The sequence below is a fragment of the Ooceraea biroi genome, chromosome 5 (genome assembly GCF_003672135.1).
Source record: "Ooceraea biroi isolate clonal line C1 chromosome 5, Obir_v5.4, whole genome shotgun sequence".
NCBI lineage: Eukaryota > Metazoa > Arthropoda > Insecta > Hymenoptera > Formicidae > Ooceraea > Ooceraea biroi.
In genome coordinates, this window is record NC_039510.1 from 1,427,091 (window position 1) to 1,453,252 (window position 26,162).

At 48.3% G+C, this 26,162-nt stretch overlaps 1 long non-coding RNA gene across 1 annotated transcript in view; it reads right to left on the minus strand.

Moving 5' to 3' along the window:
* The window catches only part of LOC105279215, an 85,884-nt gene that overhangs the window by 24,331 nt on the left and 35,391 nt on the right, over positions 1-26,162 (minus strand). The gene's annotated exons all lie outside the window — the stretch shown is intronic.

A 26,162-nucleotide genomic window follows, 5' to 3' on the forward strand; every position in this document is an offset into this window, starting at 1 on the left:
AGACGAGAATACTGCGTGTGTTATTTCTGCAGCAAATCGCAATAATAAATGTACACAAATAGCGACGTGAGTGATATTACATAAATTGGAAGAAATCTCGAGATCTATTTATAAAAGTTCATAACTCGCTCGGCGTGCCGTATACATAATTAACTGAGATACGCGAGATTCGCGACGTCTAATATCGCTGCTGGGTGATAAATCGAACGTCGCGACTACAGCATTCTATTAATAAAGTGCGAATCTTGCGCGCGAGGACTGACGTCATAATTGCTCCGGGAATACAAGTAAAACCACGATAAAATTGAAGCGACTCGGGTTTATCGACTGCGCTACGTGACGGGGTGGAAAGAAGAGCGCGAGAGAGCAAGAACGCTGAGGTATAACGTACGTTATATGTTCTTACCTCGGAATGTGGCTGCAAAGCCGCGTCAATACCGCCCTTACGAAGGAGGAGAGTCGGAGACAGTGAGAGAATGAGAGAGAGAAAGAGAGAGAAGGTAGGAAGAAGGGAGCGGAAGCTACAAGGGATGCTTGCAAAGAGAGAGAGAGAGAGAGTGAGACAGACAGAGAGAGAGAAAGAGACAGACAGAGAGGAAGCACAAGGAGGGAGGTAGATATAGGCAAAGAGACGGTTCTTCGGAGTCTTGGGCTCTCATACGGAAAGGGTGGTTGGCGGACTTGTACCGGCGCGTAGAGCCCGGCGGGTGGTGGTGGTGGGCGCAGAGGGACGGAGTGAAAGAGGAGGTGGCGGCGGGACGCGGGGGTGTCACGTGGAGGAAGGGGGTCTTCGAGGCGAGAGATCAGTGCGCGGCGCCGATATTACTACAGCCTGCCCGAAGATTACCAATATCCTTGAGAGGAGAGCGCTCTAGTCCTGTCATAAAAGACGGAGCTTACGAAGATATTACCTAGCTACCTACCTACCTACACCTACACCTATTCCGGGGTCGACCGTCGGGCGCGGCCATCGCCGGCGTTAGCGCCGTATAGCCCGGCCATCACACTTTTCGCAACTTCATTCCGGGGCTACGCTAAAAACACGAGGATGCCGAATAACTCCCGTCGCTGGAGTTAGCGGTGGCGAGAGTTAACGCTGCCATCGCAGAACGATGGTCAACGTCATCGGAGAAGGCGTTATCCTAACGCAATTTAGGTCTGAGAGTGGGTGTCGGATCCCACACGGAGCGAGATTAAGACGAAGCCGTTCGCGGAAAACTCGTAAACTCAAGGGATGTTACATCCGCGGAGATGAGAAATTTATTTTATCATGCTGTGTGTGTGTGTGTGTGTGTGTATTAAGAAAGTGTTAATTATCCTACACAAGTCTCGTGCGATGATTGAAGATATTGACGCATTTAAGCATTTCAATGTCCAAGAAACAGAATATTTGACAGGGTCGAAGGGTACTCGATACGGCAAGACACTTGCAAAACCAGCTCAGCTCGAATTCGAAGCTCAGCTCCGAAACTCTCACACGCTTTGAAGCCGAAGGATCCAAGGGAACGGCGCGAGCAGATCCGTCGTTCTCTCCTTCAGATACGCCTGTGCCTCTCCGAGCGCGTCTGAATCCTTAATGGGGAATCGACCGAGTTATTACGTCCCTGCAGGGTGTTGCGTCGCGCCGTCCGTGGAGGAGGTATATGAGGTCGCGTATACAATAGCGTAGGGACATTGTGGCGACGCTTTGTACGACACAAAGCTTTAATCCACGAACAGATCTGCCAATGTCAACATCCACCCTACGCACCGGACACACCGCCACACGCATCGTCGACGCATACGCGCAAAGAGGCCACCCTCACTCTCCCACCTATCTGTCCGCTGGGGACAGAAGCTAGCCTCAATAAACGTCCCATAATCCACCCCGACTTGAATAATCGTCATTCCCCGACTATTGTATCGTTTCCTTGCGAAAAGCCCTCAGCGAGCGGGGCCGAGGAGAGGATCGATGCATCCATAACGCGTGTGCACACACGCAACGCCCGCACGTTGTCATGATTATTCATTGCGATCAAATAGACCCGCTCGATCTTACGAGGAGGGGACGGGGGGTTCGCACTTACAATAAGCCACATAGTAAACCGAAACGAGAAACGTAATTACGTGATTGTTACAATTCGCAAAATAGTATCGAAGATGAAATTTTCAGAGTTTTGAGTTACGTCGAAATGTAGTCCCTTGTCTTAGAAAGAGAAAACGACAAATACCGGCTTTGAAAATCATTTATTGTGCTATCGACATGTTTTGTGCTACATTGAACGTGGTCTACGTGGTGCTAGGAGCGAGTCATGGACTAATTCGCGTGACGCTCGAGACTTGGTCTCCGTTCGCAGCGCGAAAAGACCGTGGAATTAATCCTCGCGCGCGGCGAGAAGAGACGCGCGATACTCCTTCAATGTCGTTTCGGGCTGAAAGGCGCCAGCTAATCCCTCAAGCCGATCCTATTCTTCGCGCACTTTTATTCGCGAGACCGTTAGACGGAACCCGTGAAAAGTGGCACGTCCTCGCTCGCCCGTGCGAGATCCGAAGCCGTAATTTATGCGTTACGCTCTCGCCGCTCCTGTGTACGCACGGTCAAACGCTTCCCCGGATTGTCCGGCAGAATCCGTCTCCCGATGCCCGAGGAGGTATCTCTCCTCTTCGAGGGATCGTTTAGAATTCCGTCGGCGTGCGTCGCCTTCAAGTCGCCCGACTGATTTACACGACACTGCGTGCGCCACGTACGAGCGGGCGCGCATGTTAAACATGATTTACGCCGTTAGCTTCTCGGCAGAGACAATTTTCTGTTAAATTGTGCGTTAGAAAAGAGACAGATACATCATCATTTGCGCGTTAAAAATGCCATGGATTAATCAGCACAAAGAAAGAAAAGAAAAACGTGCAAATTATCAGAGGTATTCGCGTACACGAAAATAGGTCGATGAAAATCAGGAAATGATTCGAGCGGCAATGATGAGACGTTCGATAGTTTCGATAGTACCATCGGGGGGTCGATCGGGAAGACGGCCGGGCTCGTCACAATGTAATTACGCGGCTCGTAAGCGCCCATCGAGCGTACGGGACGAGCGGGAAGGGAGATTACACGTGGCGCAGCGAGAGGCAGCTTATTTTGACATTCTTATCGGAGAATCAGAGTGTGGTAATCCCCGAGGCGGCGTGTGTAATCTCATCCCTCCTCCCCCGTCGTTCCGTCCCCAGCCGGGTTTCGCCTCGGGTTGAGTCTCGGTGGCCCTTCAGCAACCCCCGGGTTCCGACCTCTCCCCAGACTCCGTTTTCCCGTTCCCCGCGCTCTGCCACGTTCCCAATACGCTTGATCCGGTGCCTCGCTCTGCTCCTCCGTCTTCCTCTTTACAAAGCTTACGAAAGCAGATGAGAGAGAGGGAAAGAGAGAGAAAAGAAGAGAAAGAACTGCTAATCTACTATTAATTGCCACCACAAAACACCCCGCGTGCGTGCGTGTGTGCGGATGCTGCCGTCGTCACGCATTCATTGGACCGTCTTTATCATATTGTCGAATTACATTGCGTGTTTTTCTCTCCTCTTTTTCTAGAAGTCGCGAGATTATTAATCGTCTACCAACAAATGTCACAGCAGTAAATTACGACCGCGGCGAGAAACGGCGGAAATAAATCATTATCGATGATACACGCGTAATCTCGATACATAATGCCGAAGCGCTGCTGCTATTGCTGTTGTTGCTGCTTAATCTATGCAAAACATAACGAGACGGAGCGCAGTAAATCGTGATCGTAAAAGCTCCTCGCAAGTTTCGGATTCGTGACGACTCTTGGCTACCGGCTCGGCGAGGAAGCGGGGAGCTTCCGCGCGTTAATCGCGTCGCAGCGGCTCGTTTCATCTAATCTCGTCATCGTTTCATCCATGATGCGCCTGACGATTGTCGATGTAATTGACTTATTCGAGGCGCCGGCGGCAATCGCGAAAGCGACGCGATCTATTCCCCGCGTCAGGTATGCGCTAGTCATCAGCAACGCGCAGCAGCAGCAGCAGCAACAGTGGTAGTAATGACACGTCAGCATCTCGCATTCTCGCAGCATCCGAGACGGCGACGAGGATTGTAGACGAGGAGGAAGCATCGGCCGCCCGCGGCGGACAGCGCGTATGTCCATCTTGGTAGCGCTGCGACGTCGCCATGTCCCTTAACGATTCGCGTGTCGTCTAATTTAATTTGACGATCGCTCGTTAAAGCGAGCGCACGAGAGGGGCCGCGGGGGAGCCATATTAAATCTCGCACCTACGGGGTATCGTGTTTTCCGTGTACTCGTCCCCCTGTCGCCTTCGTGTCGCCATCCTGAAGCGCCACGAGGGACATTCTCTCCGTATTCCGTATTCTTTGTTCCGCTACATCTCTCTCTTTCTCTGCTTCGCACCCTTCGCGTGCATCTCTGGTACTCTTTGGTTTGTGTGACTCTCAGTGCGCAACGATCGGTAGTCATTGCAATATCCTTTTTCTTTTCGCCTTCCACTTGTTGTCCCTTTCTTTCTTCTTCTCTCTTTTGTCGTTTTCTCTCTCTCTTCCTTTCTCTATCTCTACCTACAACGCTCGTAGCTATGAAAATCACGACGGTGCAGGTGAGACTACCGTTTAAAGATCTGCTCCGGGGGACAGAGGATCTCCTATTGCACGCTGCTAACTATGCATGGAGGCCCCGGTGCTTGGTTACACACGACGGTACCTCACTCCTTTTCTCTCTCTCTCTCTCTCTTTCTCTTTTCTCTTCTTTTCTTCTCTTCGTGTTCTCTTTCTCCTTAAGGTCAAGCACCTCAGCAGAAAAATTAGACGTGTTCATTCTACCAGGGATTTTTACCTCGCGAAATCGCGCGGATACGTTTCACTCGGGAATATTAGGTCGTGAAAGCGCACGCAGCGTCCAGCAGAATCACTCTCGTCCGCCTCGTTAGCAGCGCACCTGATCCTCTGCCAATCCGCTATTCTCGGAGCGATTTCGTTCACCGCGCATTTCCTCGCGGGTGCACGCACGTAAACCAAGTTACGTAACAGTAACGACTTTATTAAACCCTACAACGTCTAATTCTCGATTTGACAGGGAGGCGTTGACACCCCCAAACTGCTTTTTTAATGCATAAAAATTCTTGATACAGAGAAAAATTAAAGGAAAGTTAATCTCTTATAGATTAGGATCTTCTATAGAGACTGAATTAGGCATGATTTTTGCTCGAGATGAGAGGCTGGCGAACCCCATTCGCATTGACTTCACGTCAATTTAGTTCGTTCTATCTAATGCTTAACCTTTGTTATACTTCCGAGATAGCCAAGTTTCGGCAACATGGCAATATCAATGTTTTTTCGCGGGTATTAAAATCATTGAGAGTATTTTCATGAGGAAAGATTGAGAAGAGGTATAGGCTTAGGAAAAGCATTGATCGAAGTCAGATTGTGACATGATTAATCGATAGACCTCATAAATAAACTTCATTGGTTTATTATTATACAGGATGAGGCACCTAAAACAGGCCACCTGAATATCTCGGCTGTTATTGGTGATAGAACAAAATGTGTCAAACCGAACTTGCATGGTTTCGAGGGACACATAATTTGTTCTAAATAATATTTTATTAGGTGGACGCGTAGAGGTCATATGAAGATCAACTTCGTTTTTTTAAATGGTATATGTTTTTTTACGTACCACCTAGTAGAGCGTTTGAAGATGCGCACATTGATCTACGGGTCAAAATCATTCAAGTTCACTGAAGGCTAAAATTTCTAAGTGCTAGAACTTTTTCATTTCTGAGTTTACGGTATTTTCAATAGCAGAGAACTCTAGGCAATATAAAAAATAATAATATCATCGACTCAGAACTCTTCTGAGAAGAAAAAACTTTTAAACTCGAGAACTTTTTCATTTCTGAGTTTACGGTATTTTCAATAGCAGAGAACTCTAGGCAATATAAAAAATAATGATATCATCAACTCAGAACTCCTCTGAGAAGAAAAAAATTTTTAACTCGAGAACTTTTTCATTTCTGAATTTACGGTATTTTCAATAGCAAAGAACTCTAGGCAATATAAAAAATAATGATAACAACAACTCAGAACTTCGCGGAAAAAGAAAAAATTTCTAAGGGCTAGAACTTTTTCATTTCTGAATTTACAGTATTTTTAATAGCAGAAAACTCTAGGCAATATAAAGTAAATTATTTTCCCTTGCAGTTGGCCTTCAGTGACCTTGAATGATTTTGACCCGTAGATCAATGTGCGCATCTTCAAACGCTCTACTAGATAGTACGTAAAAAAACATATCATACCATTTAAAAAAACGAAGTTGACCTTCATATAACCTCTACGCGTCCACCTAATAAAAAACTATTTAGAACAAATTATGTGTCCCTCGAAACCATGCAAGTTTGGTCTGACACATTTTTTTCTATCACCAATAACAGTCGAGATATTCAGGTGGCCTGTTTTAGGTGCCTCACCCTGTATATAGGATAGTAATAACTATTCAGTAAAATTCTATTTGTATTTTTATTTAATCGGAAAGTTTCAATAAAATAATATCTAAAAGTCGGAATAATTTTGTTTGATTGATCTCTGCACATTCGCCGTACCGAGTCCGGTTCAGGTCAAGCAGAATCGGCATATTCTAAAGATATGTTCGCAAGTCCTTTTTGTATTTCTATTTTTCTTCTTGGTCAAAACAGTCCGCAATACGCTTATTAAATTAATTATTATATTAATTATTAATAAGTTTAATAATTTAAAAGTAATTATTATAAAATTATTGAAATATGAAATTAAATTAATAATTCATAACGTAAGTGAAAAAACATTTTATGCAAACATTCTTATTTATTAAATTTATTTTTGATGTTTAATCTTATGTCCATGCTTGCGCAACTCGCCTGAACTTGCCTGTGTCAGCCTGCTTGAGCTTTTTGAGCTTTCCTGAGTTATGTTCGTAGTTGTGTGAGAGCATGCCCGTGCTTTTCTGATTCTGCGGGAGTCTCTTCTTCTTGCATTAATTTTACAAATAGTTTACCTTAACTTTAACAAAATATATGTACTCTTTTGTTCGATTTTCGATGCAGCACAATCGCAATCACCAAGAATACAATTTATTCGTCCAATCTATTTTGCACGGAAATTTTGCACGGGAATGTCGCGTAATCTTTCCCCATGCTGCATTCGAACAACGTTTTCATTGTCAATAACTTGGTCCGATCATTAGGCACTGTCAGTGGCTTGATTTATCCGGTATGCGCCTGCAATACTCGCACGCGTGTCGGATTGCGAGTGAACTCGCGACCGAACAACGAGACCAGGAAGAGGAGTCGCGCGCCAACGTTGTCCTTTTTCCATCGTTACGGCACCGATACTTTCTTTCATGTCCAAGGTCGCACTGACGGAAATCATTATTTAGAAGCGCTTGCACACGGCATACGGTAATAGCAGTGCTTGCAGCCGCCAAGATATTTCCTCATTGCTGCCGCGTATACCGTTGTTCGATAAGCGTAATGTGGAACACGCGTGCGTAGATAATTGGAAAATCGACGCGCAGCGATCGAGACACTTAGCGGTCTTTATACGCGTTATGGTGATTGATAACGGTAAAACGACAGGTCTCTCTATTTCTCTCTCAACATTTACGCCGTTCGCGGCAATATTCTAATATTGGCCCGACGATCGAGAATATATCCGCCGCGAAAATATCCGCGCGCGCGGCGGAATTATCGCGCGATTAATGAAAATTGAAGAGGATCTCAGAGGTGTTGTCGGCGTACGCGTATAATCGAGTGTAGAAATATTTAAATTGTGATAATGACGGGACACAGAGAGCCGTCCCGCATAAGTGTACGTTACGAGTTTATCCAGTCGTGACTAATGACTTGATTTCATATTCCGTTATGACGCAAACGTATAATTACGCGATATGAATAACTCCACGAGCGATTTGGGAAAAGCCGAGCTTAACGTACGGCAAGGGTCGAGCACAAGCTTAACGGAAGTCACTATCGGTATCCGCGCTCAATCGAGATTTCCCATCGTTACTTTTACCGAATTTCCATGAGCCGCTCGCGTGAAACGTGCCGCGAGATAAATTCAACGGAGGCCGCGGATGCATCTTGCACATTCAGTGACCAAGAAAGAGAGAGAAAGCACGAGAGGACATACCGTAATAAACAAGCGACGAGTCGCGCACGCTTGACGGAAGCGGTGGCACAATTTAACAATGTAAATTTAGCTCCCGGCTTTCAGCGACGTTACGCGCGAGGAGTAAACCCGCGTACGCGGCTGAGCGATTGCACGCGCACCGGTGCCCACCCGCCTCCGACAGCGCGAGTGCACCGAAGTGCCGCGTCGCTAACGTAACAAATACGGTCCGCAGCACTCCATGTACATCCGGCGACCATAGCCATAAGACGAAAAACGTGACCGAGGACCGAAGGATTTGAACGCGACGCATCGTTACCGAATGAATCGCGCCACCCTAAAGCCGCCCTTAATCATCGCACCGAGCAATGGCGACTCTCCTTCTCTCCCTTTCTCTCGGCTTTTCCAGCGGCAGCACACGTGCGCTATTTCCGGCAAAGGATGCGACCGGCACGAAATTAGAAACTCGAGCGGGTTGAGCTAGGTCAGGGCCATCGAAGAAGCCAAAGCAGCGGCAACAACTGGCTGCCGAATCCACCACGTTACGACAAGCTCATGGGGTCTCTCAAGCCGCGGCTGTTGCGAGCGTTAATTGTTAGCTCATAACCAACCTCTCTTTTTCCTCTCTCTTCCTCTCGTATGGCATCACTCGACGGATAAGTTTAATCGGCGCGCAAGTTTTACAGCCGTCGTTCACAGTGATTTACAGAGGTTGTTCCGTGTCAAGAAGAGTCAGGCGGTTTCACCTGCGGTTGCTCACCTCCGAACTTTTATTAAAAATATAATTTTCAATAACGTGTGAAAATCAGTTGCGTGCGATTCCACGCCAATTCCGGTGATCGGAACCGTACCCGTTCATCTCATGCACGCGGCGCGCGATTTTACGACGTCGCTCTCGCACCGTCCGTCAGTCGTCGTCGCGGTTTAATGGATCTTCGTGGTAGAAACGGCGAGACAACCGGGATCGCCGTAAAGGATTTCTAAGTCATGAGCGGCATCGCGAAGGCTTTTGTATCTATATATATACATATACACGCGCGCATATTTCAAACGCACAACAATAATTGTAGCACGTGCGGACCATACGTGCCCGCGAAGAAAACCCGAGGATAGATAGGCATAACAGGCATTTAAGCCCGCGGAGCTGTTCGATTACGCCTGCCTGCCAGAGCTTAGCCGCGCGCCCCGAGAACGATGTTCTGCTTTCAGCGGACTGACGGCCCGGGTTGACAACACGTACTTCCGGTGGCTCTGGCGCGCCGCTCCCTGTTCTCCTTTTTAGCTCGAGACATTACTGTGAATTTATTACTCGCGCTGAGTAGACCGTAATCATCAGCAACGCATTAAAGTTCAGTTCGGTAATATCCCCCGTAATTTACGAGTGCTTGCGCATTTAGCGCTGAAATTACAAAAGATCCTCCAATTAATAGCACGCGAATATGAACGATCGTAAATCGTCGTTCTCGTTAAATACGTCTCTTGGCAGTTGCGAAGCGGGTGGAGCGGATAGGACGCACGCGGCCGCGCGGCCGAGACGCGCGTTAAAAGCACTAGCTCGTTTATTTATCCCCCGAGAGAAATTATCGAGCGGCGTATCCGCCAGTCACTCTGTATAGACCTTAATTAAGGATTACAATTAACTCCCGATAATTCGTGCGCGCGTAATCACGGTTTCGGATCTCCAAAGTGGGACCGCGACGGCCAGCCCGGTGATGCGAGCCGAGGCGGACAGGAGAATGGAGGACACAATTACCTTAATGGACCGCTTTTAAAGAGTAATGACTACATTGGGAACGAAGAAACGCGGTGGACGCGCGCTCTCTCGGCTGCTTTTGTTGCCGGCTAATGGCTACGAGATTTCTACTTGTTGTTATTCGGCTGTGCCGTATTTTTAATCGCCCACCGATGCACTCAGGACTGACGGGATTCTCGCGCGGGGCATATTGTTACCGAATCCCATAAATCCTCCGTAACGGCCTCGTAATTTCTGCGCGAGCGCGCGAGGCAACGGACATTATTTATTAGCAAAATTGCTGGGACGACGATCGGGCTATCGGCCAGACACGCGTTAAGCCTCTAAAAGCAACACATGTGAATCATTGAGACTCTACCGAGACAAATTTGCCTAAATCTGTGATCCACAAACATTTAATCGTGTGAAGTATCTACTTCATTATTTTATATCATAAAATTTTGAATGATATTTAACTTTACTTTTCATAAACCTGTAACTACTCGCACGCTACTTCTTAAACACTTTTTGTGATTTTGCAAAAATCTTTGCGTTTTACCTTACAGACAAGATGCCCTTTGACCTTTTGCGCTCGTCCACGCGGCCGATGCATCTCGTCAAGCACTTGTGCAAACTTGAGATCGAGCCATGTCGTGTTCTTTCCGCGGCTTTTGCTCGCCGGGACTTCAACGAGCAAGTAGAAGCAATCCGGGTGCAGCGCGGGCGACAAAGAGGAGGCGAGAGCGAATAGATGCGGCGGAACGATGGAAGCCGCGCGCCGTGAAGAACGTGAACGGAGAACGGGGCAAGGCGAATAAATACTCGGAGATGTAATCGCCGAAGGAAACAAGCGGCTGGATTGTTCGGTGGGGAATAATTGAAAGCGCCGCTTCTCGAGCTTCTGCCGTTCCCATTCCCGGCGCCGGCACGCCGTCACGGTGTTAAGCGAGGTCCACATTGTCGAACTGAGTCGTGAGCTGATCTTCTCGATTAGTCAGATTTTCTCGTAAATTTTCGCGTTAAAATTACAAAATACGTCGAACCAAATTATCGTGAATCACATTTTACTTCCATGATGATCGTTTCGTTTCTCGTAGAGCTTACGCACAAAGTGCGTAATGCTCTTTGATGAAAATATCTTCTGATAGGAAGCCATAAATCAAACTATACAACGTGAAAATGCTCGCTGAAATCTCGAAAAAGTTCGACTCGACAATGTAGTTGCTTGATCGGTTCATGACGAAGCTTCGCTCGTAGCACATTTCGATGATGTGGACTCCGCTTTACGCGATCGCAATCGCGATTGTTCGCCGTTGATTCATTGTTAATTGATCATTCTGAGATAGTAAATCCCTTTCATTGATTACGAAAATTTTTGATGAGCATCCTTTATTTATGGTGAACGTGGCTCTCTCATCAGGATTTTCATCGGGAAATTACGGGCGTCGAAAATCCCTATGCTCGCGATTCGCGCGACTGTCGGATCCTTCGAGGGATCCTAAAGTTCTGATGGAATCATCAGAACTTTCGGTTTCGTGACAGATTACTAGCGGATAATCCGGCGAGCACATCCGGAAACGCGACGAGTGCGGATGCAATGAGAGAGCTGAATCGTCCCGCGGAATATTGTGGGGACATAATCGATACGGTCCACAGATGGTCTCGATTTTAATTATCCGCGATGAAATTTGCCTGCATCGGCGGCTTTCGAAGACATCTGCATAAGTCTGAAAAATGAGCATTGCATTGAGCGCTCGCGTGCTCGGTGCAACGACGTAATCGCGCGAATGAGAAACGCAACTCACGCGTGCAATTACATCAAGAAGCGCAGGAATGTAAACGATACTCTTCCGTCACGCTACGAGGATCGACGTGTTTGAAAATAGGATGCAGCTTCCCGCGCGGGGTCCGCGCCGTAATCGTATATCATCCTTTTATCCGGCCGAGCTATCTCCACAAAGTACAGGCGATATCCGCCGCAGCCTAGAACGCCCCGAGTTTCGGAGCGGGCTTCAATAATACAGCCGGTGGGAAATTGTGATCGAAGGATACTATTGGAAAGCGATACCTTAGCCGTGCGCCTGAATAAGTGATGGAACAATATTTTTAAAACGCCTATAATTCGTGGGGCCGAGTCTCGGCCCCACCTCACCCCCGTCCCGTGGCGGACCCGTGTATTTATCGGCCCGTGGAGTATAGAGACGCGGCCGAGAAAGAAGGGCGATCACTTACACCGGTCGGTCCCCGCGGTCGGAGTCGGCATGGTCTCCGCTCGCTTTTTACTCTACAATCGGCGTGCGAGTCGAGTCGCGGGATTATTGCGGCCATTTATCGGCGTCGCCTAATGTTTTAGTAACGATGTCCGGCGCACGTGCGCCCATCCCTGTCGGAGTCGTTCTTCTGGTTTACGGTGTAAAATTTCGTGGGTGAAACCCCTCCAGAAAGAGAGAGAGAGGGAGCAGACTCGGGCATGTGCCGGGGTCACGTGCATCGGGAGGATATGTCGGTGGTGGCTCGAAAGTAAATTCGTTTCTCGATGCAATGTGACGGCTTGGACGAGAATTCGCCTCTCGGAATTCGCGCGGCACCAAACGCACGCGGCACAAACGAACCCGCCATCCAGAAAATTAAAATACAGTTTACGCGGTCAGCGTGCGCGCGTGCTTCCTATGCAGCTAATAAAAGATTCACAGGGGAACCAAGCATTCACGAGTATCGAAATTCACCGAAAAATTGGACGCCGAAGTATCCTCCAGCGCACCGAACACGCGCGTATCGTCGAGTGTGTTCAACGTATACGCGCTTTTCACGCGCGGAAACTCGCAGTTGCGCGAGCAATGTATCGTCGAGAAACACACACACACACACACACACACACACACTCACATACATATATTAATCTTTATACTAAGAGAAACCGCTCACATGTACGATTCTGTGCGAGAAAGCAAGCTATATATTCAGTCGGAGAATATGCATCGACCATATGTATGCAAACGGCCGGACACGTGGCGTGGCGATTTGATGAAAGTGTTCGATTCGTGACCCATGTTGGCCGCTAAAACGAAGGGATTTATCTGGCGGCGTGAGATGGACGCGCGCGGCCATTGCGAGCCGATTCTACTCGCGCGATGCTGGAAATTCTCGGGATGCTGCGCGAGAGATGAGGTCAGTTATTGCTTCTTTTTTTTTATCGGGAAACTCGGTTCTAATCCGCAATCAAATGGATGTTGCGGTGTTCTCACGAATTCCAGGGTTTCAGACGTGTCGGCAGCGGCTACAATTCCGCTTCGCGAGTCGTGCGACCGTCGCGACGCCGCTCCGTTAAAAGTTTAGCCGTCCGGCCGCTTTACGATTTCGATTGACTATAAAGCTTATCTGGCTTTCTATTCGATTGGTATGTATAAAGGCGGATGGACCGACTACTTTCTCGCGCCCGCATTGGATTGTCGTGAAAGCAGGACGCACTTCTTGTGTACGCGCGCGCGGATACAAGGCTCGCGACGAGTCATCGTCTTTATTGTATGTTTCCCGTTGTGTCTTCTCAGCCGGACGCGCCGAGGCTGGACCGCGAACTTATATTCGTGTTCCGTTTTGCCAGGTTTTCATCGCTTTCCCACAGTTTTCCTCTCAGATCTCAGGGGAAAAGTGTTGAAAAGATAAAAAGCAAGTACATCAAACAATTTTATTTAGTTATTTTATTACATCTTTGATGCATATCGTTACAACTTTCAGCTTTTTCTGGAAATTATGAAAATTATGAAGAACTCATGAAGAGTTCAGGAAAACTCGAATGCGATAATTAAATTACGCTTCTTACAAGATTACCGGAAATTTGCGGTTTCACACCAAGCCACATTTCCTCGTTCGATTTCTCGTTTCTAGATAACTTCGCGATACCATACGTCATCTACCGACGATTAACTCCTCGAGCGCGTACCATTTGTCTTCGCAAAATTCACGCTTCAGACTTGCAATTTTCCTAGCTTACGAGCGAGGCCGTTTTTAATGTTAATTGGCGCTCAGTTTCGCGTAACATCGAGCGGATACGATGCCGAGCGTACGGCGGAAACCCGCTCGCGCACCTGTACGGACTTTGCTTGCGTATCTGGAATCCCGTTTGGGCGTAACGCGTTAACGTAAGGGTCACCCGCGGCTATATCAACGTCTCGGACGTACGTCCGTTATATTGATTGCGAGAACACAAGATACCTGGCCTGAAACCACACGCGCGCGCACACGACTCACTCACGGCGGGGAGGGTAGCAGGCGCGCGGATTCCGCTGTAGCGTGCAAGCGGAAGCCTTCATCATGATTATCATCATATCTCCGCTAGACATCAAAGACTTATCTTTCTGTCTTGTCTCCGTCTTTCTCTCCCCATCTCTCTTTCTCTCTTCCTCACCTCGTTTCTCTTTCTCATTCCGCCTCCCCCTCTACATCTCCCTCTTTTCTTCTCTGTCTCATGGTCTCCCTTCCTTTGCCGCTTCCCCGTGGCCTTTACGCCCTTTCTCTGCCCGGCTCGCTCTCCGTATCCCTCGACGATTCTCTCCTTCGCTCCCTCGCCCCCTTTCCTGTTCGTCCTTCCTGTTTCTCTCGGAGCCGCGCGCGCGCGCGTGGCTTTGGAACTTCGTGAGAGAGAGATGACCATTTATAAATTACTCCCGGGTATACTTCTTCTGATACAGAATGCATCGCTCGCTTGATGCCCGCCTCGTCCATTACGTGAAATTAATACATCGTTTGCCGTTGCGATCGACGTCGGCTACGTGAGAAAATGCCGACGGTAGTTACTTACCTACGCTCCGCGAGCGCGTACTCTCCCCCTTTTAACGTACGAGTTGATTCCGTGAGAGATACCTCGCGTAAAAATAGGAACGCGTGTCTGACACTTCCGTTAATTTTTAACCGCCGTGACAAGGAGGGATCATAGCGCGATGATCGCGTGGAACCCAGAAAATACGGCGGGACTAGACCTGTATCACAAATGCAGTTAAAACACCCTGGTACCTAATCCATTGTTCGGCTCGCGCGACTTCGCGTTCCTTCTCGTCTTCCTCGCTCCCAGCCCCAGGTTAGGTCGAAAGAATAACACTATAACGCAACGAAGAAAAGAAAAAAAGGGGGAGATCTAGAGACGTAGAAACAGAGGCGGGAGGAACAGGAGGAAGGAGGACGCGGGACGAACACATGTTGCAGACTCGCTCGTAGCCGGCTGCTGGTTCCTCGCTCGCAAGGAGAGAGAAAGAGAGGGAGAAAGAAACAACAGGAGAAAGCGAGAGAGACAGAGAGAGAGAGAGTTGCTCTCTTCGGCTTCTCTCGTCGCGACGCGTAACGTAAGACTAACAACACAATGGAAGCAACAGCTGCATGATAGATGGTAGCTGTTGGATCAACCGGCCGAGCGAGCATCGCCGATTTCGACGCTCTTTCTTCGTGGTCCCGGGCCTCCCCTTTCCTCTCCAACCCTCGATTCCTCTCGCTGACTCGCGCGAGTCGCGGGACGTTATCAAATAACGCGATTTCTCGCAAGTCCCCGGAAGAAGCGGAGCAGCGCTCGGAATTCACCGAGGAATTCTGATGGAGAATTCTCGAGCCGGTTCGGGCGTGTTTATCGAACGAAAGAGAGACCTTCTGGAAGACATCTGGCCGGGAGCGTTCGCCGATATGCGTCACGTCTTATTGTGGGCCTCGGGACCCGCTCTTGAATCGCGCGGGCCGATTTCTCGGGATCCCTTTTAGCCCGTGATTTACGGGACCGATATGATTTACACGACGCAACGCGTATATTAAGTGGCGCACCGCCGTCGTCTATTGATAGACGCGGACGCGCTCGCGATATCTCGATTGACGAGTGCCGAAATAATCCGCGCGCGCGCGCGCTGCATCCCCGGCTCTTATCCGTCACGTGCGATTCTTCGAGGATCCCCTCGCGGTTCCGTGATGTTCTCAGGCGGAAGACTGACCGCGCAACGGCCGGCGAGACGCATCTTGTGCACCTAATGACCGCGCGGAGGAGATACAGAGGATGAACAAACAAATGAGAGAGCATTCCGCTTTCATTCCTCTTTTTTCGTCCATCTACTGCAGCCGTGCGTACGCTTCAGGTATGGCCACGCAGCCAGCATCCGGCTCGCGTCGGTCCGCATCCGCGCTAAACAACGAAGATTAAAATAATAGGGGCGCGCTTATATCGATGAGCGCAATTTGCGTAATGGCGCGGACGTGGTCGGTGAAGAATAATACGCGCGCTCGCGCTACCGTGCACGCTCGCTCGCAGCCAACGCCGACGATGCAGCCTGCAATTAGTCTCTCATTGAATCTCGAAAGAGGAAGGAGCGGAACAAGAGGCCGGCCCGGCCGCGGCCATTCGCGCGACGCCATTGTCATCCGTTTGTTCGTACAAATCCCCGACTATAATCGTTTAATGCTCACATTCATCGCGGCCCACGGTACATTGTGCCGACGCCGGTGCGTTAGTCCTTAGCTCGCATGCGTGGTCGCGTCCTCCGACGAGAAGCTTAGGGCCTTAAGACGGGCTCCGTGCGACCGTACGCGGCGTGGTCTCTCCCGTCCCTCCCCCGTCCATCCCGTCAGCGAACGTGTATGCGAGCATACGCGAGAGATCCGGACGTTCTCCACGTCGAATTCGGTACGCGCTTGTCTCGCACTTCTCTCCTGCGAGACCAATTAATCTCCCGCCTTGGAAATCCCTCGCGCCTTAAACGGCGCGTCCATTGTGACGTTCTCCATCGACGCGATCGGTACGGTTGGCTCACGCCTCCGGACGAAGTGGTACCCACGTCTCCGATTGTCGCTCGGCGAGCGACAATCGGCCGCATACGGCTACTGCGTGTGGAGGAAGGAGCATATGCACGTGTTCCTTTCTCACAAGTTTTTCCGGCAGACAGGAGAAATGAAAAATGAGAACGAAGTTGGGAGTCGGCGATTCAAGCCGTTGAGTCTAGTTGAAGTAATTTCGAAGTAACCGTTCGAGCAAGCAGAAATCCGGCCGAGCTACTAACAAAGGAATCAAATTAACGTTTCTGTAATTTATCGAGCGCCTTATCGCGCGCCTTATCACGCTCAATTGCCTTTTGGACTTTCGAGATCATAATTTCACGAGGCGCTGTAAACCAGTCGGCGAAGTGTTAATCTAATTTCATTCACGATTAAGCCCGAGAGGAATAAAGAGAGAGAGAGGGAGGGAGAGAGATAGGACGATTCAGCGCCAATGGATCCATGGATCGCAATCGCCTCTTCCGTTCCTCTCGCGGCGGCCACCGGTGACCAGTCGTGGTATGTCCGACGTTACGTTTTCGAGATGCGCCGTGCGCTCACAATGGGTAATGCCCCGCGGGCACCATCGCGCGCTTTTAGCAGCAATCTAACGGCACTCAGCGCGCGCGCGTGTGCGGGGCCCCGGGACCAGAGATAGCGCGTCCGTTTGAATACCGCACGCACACCGAGCGTGCGAGCCGCGGTTGCTCTTTGTGGGACGCTCAAAGAGCACAATGTCCATAGTCCAGCGCCGACAATGGGCCCTCCACAACTGGTTAATATCAAGGTTGTTTGAAGGGTAGCCTCCGATCGTACGCGGGCGCGTCTGCGCGGTGTCCTCCTTGTCCTCTCGCTGATGTGCGCGCTCTCGTGAGAGCGGTGGCATTGTGTCCGACGAGGATAAAACCGCTTCTCTCTCGTCGGATGCCCGACCGACTTCGTTCCTCCGCGCGGCGACCACGTCCGTCTGCTTGATTTTTTAGCGAATCCCGAAGACCGGAGAAACGAGAGACGCGCGGTGATTTCTCCCGGCAGCCACGTCCTAGCGCTTTCTAATGACACGTTACATTTTGCGCGCTATGACATGTTACCAAAATGCTTCATGCACGGCGAATCTCGCCGCGAGTTTGCGTCGCGAAGCCTCGTCACGCCTTATGTTACATCTCGCTGATGAATTCTTTAAATGTGCGATCGATTTCTTTACGGGTTTGGACACACAATGGGACGTCACATTTTTCTCTTATGTTTTAGAATCTTATCTTATTTTAGAATGAGGATTCAATCTGATTTTGAAATAAAGATTGGAAACAAGTCAATCTAACCAGCATTATTCCATTTCGGAACGCTTCTGGCATCGACAAGTGCGTTCTTCTCTTATCAATTATTCTCGTTTGATGTAGAACACAATCATCATCTACGCAATCGACGGGTAAATGTTTACACGTTTGGTAGACTATGTGTTTCATTATGTAACCGATTATGCCAACGCCGATTGCGAGGGGGAGAAAGCAATAGAAAGAGAAAGAGAGAGGACGAATGCTTTCGTGACGGTTTCAATAGGATAATTTAACAAAAATGGTATTACGTACGCGTCGGCGCATATTCAGAATTTGATGGAAAACAGATCAGTTTGCTTTGTACTCGTAAGATGCGTTGTCACGCGTTTCGCAACACTTGCGCCTTACAATTACGAGAGATGAGCACACGAGCACAACTTCGTTGTTTAATCAATAATTTAACAATCATGTGCTCGATCAATTGCGCTGACGACCTCCAAACGACATCGAAATTTCACTCATTTCGCATTAATTCGATTTACTCGAGTATCGTTTTATTGTCAAAAACATAACACTCATAAGAAGCATTTATTTCGATCGATATGACGGTGCCAATACTGCTTGCGGTCTCAAAAAGCGTTCTTCAGAAAGTTTAATGGCGACGACGAGGTCGCTATGCTTTTCGCGGTCCACTTGAGTGGAAGGAAATCAAGCGAGGAGAGAGAGCGGGCGGAGACTAATTAAAAAGCATATGGTCCCCTTAAAAAGGAAACTCTCCTAGTCCTTTGGCCGATTTTGCAAACAACGAGTCGCATTCGCGCGCACGTTAAAAGGGGGAGGAAACCATGGACGGATGATGAAACGCGGAGACGTAGAAAGGGAGATTGTGTTCTCTGGGGAGCAGTCAAAGCAGCCGAGTGTCCCCGTAATGATGATCCGGGCATCAAACCACACAGCGATGCTCTTTGAACGTTGTTCGATGCGCTGCCGCCGATGAACGTGGCAGGAATAATAAGGCCCGAAATTGCCATCGCTATAATTCGCTGAGATTTACATTTGATTATTACTCCTATAATAACGCTGCATGTAATAATAATTTGATCATTACTCCGATAATAACGCTCTGCGTAATAAACGATCGTATTTGAGTACGTAATTCCAAACTTCAATTTTGACGAGTTCAATTGGTACAAGATTCCAATAAAAATTGTTTATTGAAACTCATTATTCTTTGACATTTTGCTTTGAAATTGCAGTTACTAACTACATATCTCAAGAAAGAAAATATCTCAATCATCTTTTATAAGTAAAAGTATCTGTATTCTTCTCCCTCGTTTCCTCGATTCTTTTATCCTACGTGCTGCACGTAACAGTTAGATTAATTTTTGAATTGTTTAGCCGCGCGTCTGGACGATCACGCCGAAACGAGCGCACGCGATGAATGAGTTCCGCTATACAACAGGTGAGATCGAGTTACGGCCGGCCGATCCGCTAGGATCTAACGTGTAATAACGCCGAGATTCGAAGGACCGTTTCGCGTGAGCGCGGGGGTGTTACCGCTAAACAAACGCGTCGCGTGCGTGCGGCTCGAATGCGGCCGGGGTCGGAAATTGCCGGGTTCGCGAAAAAGCCTGCAATTACATGTAAATTTATGTAGAGCGGCGCGTCATTAAGATCGCGGAGGCCTGCGCGATCGTGAGCGCGTGCTGCGCGAGGTCATACGTAGCCCTTGCGTGCAATTGACCTTTAATCCACTTGGCGTTCCTCCGCCGAGCCGAGGTCTCCGCCTTTGACGGACGTTTAACCCGCGTGAATTAAGATCGCAAGTTGCAGGTCAGGCAAATTTTATGCGTGCGTGTCGGAATGTTGATATGTGTACTATCCATAAAATAAATACTTCCGCGCAACGGCAATTAATTGGAGAACGCCTGCATAAAGTATAATCTTTATTGCTTTCCGCATCTCATTATTTTTCTAAAAATGTTATAAATCTTTACATTCCCGCAATGACTTTCGATAGTCAATATTCTACGATAATAAATCTATATTGATAATAAATATAAGTATAATAAACTTCGATAATGATTGTCGACAGTGTAAAAAGTTCGCTCTCGAAGCGCTGTACCACTCTTCCTATCCGTCTATCCCAGCCCATCCTGTATCGCGACAGTTATACGGCGCATGATCAGAATTGAAGGATGCGAGGGTTGGATTAAAAATAAAAATTCGCAGCCCCCGCTCCCGATGGTATACGGAGATAGCGCGCGTTTGATGAAATAAAGCGCGCCAAACTACAAATTACATCTCACGCGCGATCGCTCCAAGTGTCTGGTAGTTACCGGCCGCTCGTATGGCGCTTCCAAAGCGTTCGCTTTTTCCTTTTTATTTCGGGGTGGTGTGGCTGCTGCGAGGGTGAGAAGAAGCGAGACAGATAGAGAAAGAAAAAGAGCGAGCGAGAGAAAGCAGGGAACGAGGAACGAAGCGCCACGCCGCGACGCGCCGCGCCGGGGGGGGGGGCAATGACAGGTCGATCCCGCCCTTCCCCAGGGAGCAGCAATTTATAAATAATTGAGCCGAGTCCGGTAAAAAATGAATTACGCGTCCCTGTACAATATGAGGAGTTGCTTTACAGTAAAACGAGGAGGGGACCCGCGAGACCAGGCAGCGTCGTCGTCGTCGTCGTAGACGATGTCGCTGCGATGGGGCCGCGCCGACCTGACTACCGACAAGTGCGAGGATAGCGAGCGGCGAGATAGAGAGAGGGTAACATAAGCCGCATCAATTTTGCAATCGGAGAATTTTATGTTCGCGCGCGGTCCCTATATATTATGGACGAGTTTTCGCCGCGACGCCTATTCGCACCCCGACCACTCTTGGAGATCTTAGTCTTGCCTCTCTCCTTTCTCTTTTTTTTTCTCTCTCTTTTTTTCCTTCATGGCCGAGAATTGGGAACCGGCAGTTTTTTTGTCTCTGCAGCTCGTTTGTTGAATATTTGAGGCATCGGCCAGAATGAAACTTCGGTATATCATACAGAATACGATCGATTTTTCGTATATGTGTGAGACTTGCTGCGATCGAATATTAGTAAAAAAGGCAAACGAAAATTGCAGTGTTATGTATATTATCTTTTTATAGCTTTATAATTAATATCTTCTATAATTAATATCTTCTATAATTAATATCTTCCAATTTTAGCAATATTCATTAAGTAACATATATGAGTCAAGGCATCGCAAATTTTTTTAAAGGTGAAATGTCGTACACGCTTCATTTTGTGCTACCTCGGTATCAATATAAATTTATATAAATCGCTTTTACATCGCTTATATATCGTCATAATCATCGTTGTATAATTAAACTCGGAAATAACGTATTTGCCGAATGAAATAGTTGACGTGATTAGTGAAATTCACTTGTTATATAAAATGTATACTTCTTCGCAGATCGTACAAGATATATACAAACGAGATTATTTATGTCTATACGGAATCGATACACGTGGGATCTCAAAGATTGCAAAGCTTTTTTTTATGAAGCCGACGACTTTTGAGAGGTAGGAACTTGTATTGTCGTCCAACCGGTTTATCGATTACCGAACAGCGGCAGGCTAATATTCGAGTTATTATATCCCGAAACCAAGTACATAAGAATACATACGCATATATAATATTATTGTCATCGTGATACATATTTATAACGCTACGTGCTATTAAGATAAAGGAAGGCTACTGTAAAAACCGGTAAAAATATTCTTATATTATGCTAGATTGATTAGGTGCTTGATTTACATTCGATATTCGAAAGTTACGTAACAGACGCGGAAAACGAGTAACAAGATGGCACTTCCAAATTTGGTCATTGTCGATGCGTTCATTCTTACGTCGAAAATAATCACGTCCACGTGCAACCGCGACTTGCCCGAGATAACGCATTTTAATTCTTACAAACGTAATCTTACAGCGCGGGAGATACCTTTTTTCCCTCTCCGACTGAAATTAAGAAAACAAATATCGCGGAGGCTGCCGGGAGATAAAAGGAAAAGTAATACGGCGCGATTCGAAAGATAAAGTCGGTAATGCTTTTGGCTTCCGCGCGCAAACATCGTTTTAATCCCCATTTCAACAAAGTCCCGGCCAGAAAGGACCCGGGAAGTTATATCCCCGCAAAGAGAAACAGCGCGAAAGAGAGGCGTCGGCCGGGGCAGGAGGGCAGGGACGGGGAAAAGCAGCGGGTTGAATCGAGGCGAGTAATCAGGGAGACATTATTTTCCCTTTGAGACCTCCCGTGTTTTATTACGGAGGAAAACGTATAATCCGCTTGTGCAATTCGGCCGACCGAGCCCGACGCGCTCCCTGCGTTCTCCACTTCCACCCCCCCCCTGCGCCATCCCCCTGTCGCCCTTCTTGGTTCACCGATCATTCGCAATTGACGTGCTCGACGAAATCCGCCGCCACGCTCGAATACCGATTGTGGGGGAAAGGAGTGCCGATCTTTAGTTTTCCTTTGAATTTATCGACGGCGTGCACGCACGACGCAAGGAGAACGACGAGAAAGCAGAATTCCGGAGATGATGAGTGCGGGGACGCCGCACTCGGACGATATGGAGGAGCGGGAGAGGAATGCTCATCGAGTGGTCGATCCCGTTGACGGAAACATGAAATGACTTCTCATTTCGTCGATCCGGAGTCGGTAATCCGCCGATCCGCCCGGGCGGACTTCGGGCTAATTATGCGATAATGCCGCATCGCGAGATCGTCGTGATCCGTTGTAACGGTGCAAATGTCAGTTTTCTGCTCTTGCGAGGGTCGGCCGAGGAATCGGCCGAGATCTTTGTCGCTGCTGCGAAGAACGTGGAATTCATTTCACGTTCCATGGCGTTCCATTATATGCGCCGAAAAAATATCGTCCTTCTTCTCTCCTCCCGGCGTCTTCTCCGTTCTTCTGCCTCCCCCTCGCGCCTCCCTGCCGGTCCGTTCGTCGCTCTTTCTTTCTCGGCAGCCTCGCTCATCGCCCGGCGAATAACATTCGCACTTTACGATTATGCTTGCCTACTTTTCTTTCTCTTTTTTCGTCAAGAAGGCCGGCTCTCTCCGCGTCAACGGCAGATTCACGATCGGCTGTTGTGCGTGCGCGCGCGCGCACGCACGGGCCCCGATTAAAGTCGACAACGGTCCGTCCCACGGGGCACACACGCTCAGAACGACCTGGCGAGTTCCGCATAAATCGAGAATTAAATAGACAAGCTTCCCAGGATCTGCATAATCTCGCGAGAGTGTGTTAATCCTGGTGGTATTCTAAACAAGCGGCATTATTCGCTGAAGCTGCCAAAAAGTTGTTCCAAAAGGCGGTATGCCTCGTCGCAAATGTGCGAATGTTTGCGTTCGAAATTGTTTCCACGAGAAGTAGAAATAGACTCTTATGCAAGCGGGAAATCAGATAAACAAATATTATGTTATATTATGCGATACGTTATTTATATCAATTAGCAGCTCTCCGTAATTAAACACCGGGCTGGAACGTGAAGATAATATATTTTGCATGCGAGGCCGCACGTATGTTCGAGCGAATAAATTTTCAAGCGTAATGAGTGCAGGAGCACGAGAAAAAGGGAAGGCGTCGCAACAACGGCGCGACGTTATTTCCACTCCGATTCATATTTCGTCAGATATTTTTGAAACACCACTTGTGTCACTTTAACGACCATGCGGTGACCGGATGTCGTAATGACGTACCGACAAAAGCGCGCGTTTCAATCCTCCTCTTCTTTCTTTCCTCTCCGCTCGGAGCCGGCGCTCGTTTGCCGCGATGCTTCTATCCATAGCACGTATTCTTAATGCATTCCGAGCATATCTTCAAATTCGCCGCGCGTTGTTATTCTGGTTCGCCGAGATACGCCCGCGAACGAGATCAAAATCGTCCAAACATATTATTTTATGTATCGTTTGTCATCGAGGCGCAACGTTTTCGGCACGACGTTCGTGAATTCGTTGCCAAAAATTTGAGTTATCGGCAATAATCCGCAGGAATTGTATCTCTTTCTCTCTCCCTCTTTCTCTCTATTCAAGAGAGAGAGAAAAGATATTGCAATAAAAATTGCGCGCTATCGTGCGGCTTCCTCGAATTACCTCTCGTGCATTTATGCATTTCTTTTCCCTCTCAAAGGCGGAACAAACGAACGGATTATTCATCCGCGCACCTGCTGCAGCACGCTCCTCCCTATTTTCTCGTCTTCGTGAAACGAAAGCTTTTCAATAATCGCCACGCGTACGAAAGAGAAAGAGAGAGAAAAAGAGAGAAATAAAAAGAGAGAGAGAGAGAGAGAAGAGAAAAAGCGCCAGAGTTACGGCTAACAAATGCCGGGGAAAATATCATTTTTCGTCGGGCTTTATATTGAGATGACTTCTTTGTGACGGCCGTCGCAGCCGAATTGCTCCCGATTTAACGTGCCGCGTCTTTTTCTTCCGTCGCTGAAACGAAGGAACGAAATTAGCGGAAGCGGAGCGGACATCAGAGCGTCGCGACGCGCGTAATCGTCATTGTACTGTTTGCACAAAGGAGCGATAAGATAAAACGACGTTTTCCCACCGTCGAAAATCTCACAAGCCGAACCGCTCAACATTTTATCGCCGTCTTCGTAGATACGCCGATACTTTATTGACAAGTACGAGATGGCATCGACGATACCGACTATGTGCTCGCGCTATTTGCTCAACGTTTCGCTGATGGTAGCGGCATGTCAATATCACGCCGAACGCGAACATCCGTATTCGGGAACCGATGTCTCCGATAAATCGATGAGCGCGAAATTATGCCAAAATCTCGTCGAGATTTCAGCATTCTCGGTAGAACGAAGATGGTCCCGTTGTCAGGCGATGTATCGCAAGTAGATTAGGAGATTGAATATTCCTCGGCTCACAAAAATGTACATATATTATATAATAAACGTGAACGGAGCTCGACTCAATCATTCTCTCTTTCTCTCTCTCGCACGCGCGCTCGATCCAACGAAGATCGCCTGGAATTTTTTAGTTACCCGCAAAATGACGAGCGCTCGATGGGAAACGCATCGACGGCGATCGTCCGATAAATCGAACGCAGCCCGCGAATCTCGCGATGGACGCGGTAATTCGATTTCGTTTACGCAATTTGGCGCGCGTTTGCGAACGGCAGCGACGGCGAAGCAGCAGCAATCTGCGCGACTCAACGGGTGTCCCAATTCGTTCGTTCTCGCGCTCGTACCCGCGTGTTTCCGCACAAAAGCGCGTACAAATCGCCGCGAGAGTCGTAACTCGCTCGCCGCCACCTACAAGCTCACAAAGATTATCAGGAACGGTTCTTCCCCGGCGGAACCGGCTGCCACGATCGCGATCTTCCGCGACTCGGACCCCGCGGCGATATTCGCCGCGCTTGTAAATTGATCGCGGCTATACGCCGTGGCGGAAAGTGATCTGCTCGTTAAGTACCGCGCGCCCCCTCCCCGCGCTTCCTTGGAGAAAGACAGCGCCTGAAAGCGAGACGACGATGGCGGAGATCGCGATCGAGAAAATTACGACGATACCCCTGACGTGCGCGCGATTAATGGCGAAAGTCTCTCGCGGCCGGAAGAAGGTTTTGCTCTCCCGACATGCTTCTTGCCGCGGGGCTCCTGATCTTGCGACGACGGAACCTTGGACATTGCATAAGCGCGCGCGGTAGCTCGCTTCCGCTTTCTTGGTATCAGAGATTGCTACTGCGAAGGCAAATTGTCAAGTAAAAGTCCTGCCACTCGTTCGTTGCGCAATGTACAGGATGTCCTGATATTATGCTCACCATCGGCCGAGTTTCCACTCGCGAAAATCTCTTTTAATTGCAGTCGAAGATAATTAAAATTAATGGACTCAAGCTGTCATGTGTCATTTTCTTTTAATTTAATTCTCCACAAAATGTCTCGATTTGTAAATTATATTAAATATTCCGTCGAGTTTCAAGCAAGAATCTACTACAAATAATCATTAATGGAATGATTATGCTGAGAAGATACACAACCGATGTACAATTTATAGTTAACGATATGTAATCTTTGTGCTTGCGTTTACATAATAAATGTAAATGGGAAACGCCAGTGCAATTTTACATACCCATTCGACTCCATTTCTGGCTACAGACAAGAATACTCGCGGTGGAAAACGAGGAATGTCCGATCCACAAAGTCCAATCACACCTCACTAGATCGTATTTCTACTGCGATAGTACGTCCTGC